This window comes from Dermacentor silvarum, chromosome 9, assembly GCF_013339745.2.
Source record: "Dermacentor silvarum isolate Dsil-2018 chromosome 9, BIME_Dsil_1.4, whole genome shotgun sequence".
Lineage (NCBI taxonomy): Eukaryota > Metazoa > Arthropoda > Arachnida > Ixodida > Ixodidae > Dermacentor > Dermacentor silvarum.
In genome coordinates, this window is record NC_051162.1 from 45,170,286 (window position 1) to 45,174,244 (window position 3,959).

Sequence of the window (3,959 nt, forward strand, 5' to 3'; positions counted from 1 at the left end):
CTTTAGTATTCAACACATGACGCTGTCACGCAGCAGCCGACGGCCGCAGGGAATGAAACCCTGGCACTGTGAAAGAACGAAGACCTGCTCTGCTTTTTTTTTCTTCACTATGTTGACCTTATCCTTCCTACTAGTGTCGGTCGCCTACGTCCCTTGCTGCTGGAGCTTAGGCAGCATTGCGCAAGCCGCAGTCGCCGCGGGAGTCAAGCCGGGGGTAAGCCGACGTAGCTACGGCCACCATTCCTGCGTCGCTGATTCGTCACGTCGGCTTGCGGCAGCCGGAGAACATCGCAAAAATGGTTCTTGCATCCATTCTCTGCACGGCAAGAAAACCTTGACGGGCGCGAACACAACCACCCGCGCATGTCAGTCTGAGAATGTCAAAGGGTGCACGTCAAGCCGCTGCGCCGCTAACGTACGCGTGAACGTGCATTTTTCCCGAAGGCGTGAAAGAGCGCGCGTCAGCAGCCGCTGCGGCGCCTTGCGCATTGTTGCCTAAACTCGAGCAGCAAGGGACATAGGCGACAGACACTAGTATGAAATATAAGGTCAATATAGGCAAGAAAAAACAAACAAACATAGCGGGTCTTCGTTCTTCCACAGTGCGGGGGTGTCATTCCCTGCGGCCGTCGGCTGCTGCGTGACAGCGTCATGTGTTGAATGCCGGCTATGCACGGTCCCTTTCACCGCAACCGCCAGCAGCAGAGCAACCGTACGACGCACTAGGCATTTTATCAAGCGCGACAAGACACAGCGCGAGAGTGAGGGAGAAACTTAACGTCACCCACGGCACTCTTGACCCAAGCGCGCGGAGCGAGACAGCAGCGCCCCGTTGTGGCCAGGCAGCCGCTGCGGCCGCCAGAGCCGTGGTCCCTTTACTTTCTTGGCCGATAGTACGTCACGCAATCAACATATTAGAAATCCCTGACATGGCGATATTTTGCGTTTTGTTCCTACCTAAAGGTTAGGCTGGTAGGCAAAGCAAGATTAGGAAGGTTAGTTTTATTCAAGGAAGTGTGCTCTTCGTGACGTGTATTTCTTGCAATGAAATGTTTTTTAGCGATAATTTTTATTACTCATTTCGTAGCCATCATCGGCGGCAGCATGTACACCTATGATGGTAGTAAATATGGCAGTGCTTGGAAATGTCTGCGGTTCATCTGTCAAACTAAGTCTGCGTGTACGGGCGACGATGTACCCGGTGCTTCCCGAAGGGGATCCCTGATAACCTTCTCCGGTCGGTGGGGCTCCAGCGGCTGATGCCGTGTTCGTGCATCTGCTCACCATTGAACATTTGTATGACTGCTCGCACGCGATGCTGCCGGAGGTCTAATGACGCAGTTTTGCCACAGACACACTCACCGTTGGGGAGCTCACCTATAGTAGTGATTAGATGAAGCTACTCCGTAGCGCTGTTTATACTGCGCAGCAGCAAACGCGTGCCCGTGTGCTTGTTCTCACTGTCACTCACGCGCTCTTCGAGGGAAATTGTAAATAATGAAAGGCTGTGCACGTTTGTGAACTTTTATTTGTGAATGTGCAACAAAGCTACTACTGCTTCTTAAAATACAGGCCAACATTCGTGTTATACCTAATTACTCTGAAAGAGGGACCAACCAGTTTTCTTTATTGCTAGCAGCGGAACGTAACCTTGTGGGCAGTGAGGGACAAATTCCCAGCGTAAGCACGCATGGAACGAGGGAACGTGAGAGAGGAACTTTGCTCCTGTCTCACAGGTCGACATGACGCTCTTCGGCGGCGGCAATGCGGTGTGGAGCTGCATTGTTTTTAATGCTAATCGCAATACCATTGTGAGATGGGTTCCGTTGAAACTTTATAAAGCGAAGCTTCTTGTTTCTTCCTTCAACTTTTCGACTGCTGTGGCTGCGTCTGGGGTCGCTTAGAGCATGTATATTGTGGGGTCTCACATGTGCTCTTGGGACAAAGGAACGACAACACAGTAGTGCAAACAATCAAAAGGGCATTTATTGCACCTCTCATACACTAATGCACACTAGCCGAATTACTACCAATAGAACATTCACACGGGCGCGCGACAAATCAAGGAAGTCCGACTCACCGCGACCCGATAGCGAGCGAATACGTTCGCCCCATGCTATGACACCATCGCCTAGTCGTTCACGTGTACAGTCACGCGAACGGTGGCGCGCTCGAACGATCCCTGTTCGTCCATACCGGTGTCCCGCTCTAAGCCTCGCGCGACGGTCGCGCGAAGCGGGCCGGCGCACGCGCGAAGCGTTCGTGCGTGTTGGTCGCCGATCCCCAGCCAAAGAGAGAGCGCCTCCGACCTTTTTCTCCCAAGTGACCCCGCGTTAGCATCGCGACACTAGCGCCATCTCTCGCAACGCGCCGCAACCACCGCCGGGCTTAACCACGCAGAGAAGCCGGACTACAGGAGACATGCGGGGAAAACAACATCAGGGGACGCGTGAGAGTCGCGCATCCCCACAATATACATTGAAGGAACCTGGAATAGAGGAAAGGCGACGCGAGAAAGTCGCTTGGACTTTTCCAGCGACGGTCTTCTCAATGTGCTGTGTCGGCGCCTGGGCGTCGGCGCAGTAAACTCCCGACGTTCGTGTTTATCCGTGACGCCCCGTAAAAGCATTGCGAAAACTGCAGCGCTAACCTTTGTACTAACGTGCAACAATACAGAGAGGAGGTAGGTAGAATGGTAGAGAGGAGTTAGGGAGACGAGGCATAGAATTGGTAGAACGGACTCTGTCACGAAACGAGTGAATAACAGCCTTCCCGCTTTCTTTACTATTACACATTTAAAGGACGAAAATTGAAGAGAAAATACTCGCAGCATTGCGGTCTCTTGCTGTGAGAGGACACCCCAACCGTACTGCAGGGGGGAGAAGAGCAAGGAGGCCTTCCCTGTCGAGCGGAAATACCGCCCGCCCCAAGAAGCGCCCCACTCCTTCGCAGCTCGCTTATGGGGGGACGTTGAGATAGCGAAAAGGCGACGTAAGAAGGCAAGGAAACGCTAATATTGTAGACACGACAGCAGTTGCGAACTGGACAAACTTAAGTTGAAGTTGTGATTCGATACGTTTTTGCCATTTCTCAAAAATATATACCGTTAAAACTTGTAACGCGCACACATGATGCAAGGCCTGCACACGCAAAGCCGCATTAAAGCACCGTATAGCGTCTAAGCGGCACTACGCAAGCGGTACCGCATCAAATCAACACTTCTGTGCTCGCCGCGGTACCTCTGCGGCTTTTCCGTTGCTCGAGGAACCCAACTGCGGTAGCCATATTTCTATGGGACCGAAATACAAAAGAGCACGTGTACGTTGATTTACGTGCCTTGTAATGAACCCCACGGGATCAAAATTAATCCGCAGTCCGACACTTCGGTGTGCCTCATACTCCGATTGTGGTTTTGGCCACATACAGCCCAATCAATGAAATTAAGTCCAACACATCTGCCACGAGGCGATGCGCGATGTGAGGAAATGACAATGCTAACCTTCTCGGAGGTTATCAACAAAGGTGCACAACAACCTCAAGCAAGCACTTGTCGATGTGTTTTCTGCGTAATACGCAGACAAGCATCAGTGGTGCATGCAAGGTAACGTTTAAGATCAACTCGCCACCATCGTATTGCGCTTAAAACTGAAGAAATTAAACACTCGATGTCAGCATCACTGCTAGTTATCGTTTAACAAAGCAAACAGCTCAGAAAGCTTCGTTTACACCGATACCCCCAGTGCGTGGGATACGGACAGTTTTTTTCTCTCTTTCACTGCACGCAGGAATACAAATACGCTCCATTTACCTGAATATGTTCCCCGTGAAAACCAATAATAATCTCTCTGCCGCTTTCTTCCAGTTTTTCTCTACTACTGAAAAAATATATTTACACACGAGAAGCTACACACATCGCATTGACGGTATTACACCTACGTGTGTCGCTAATGTACCAAATA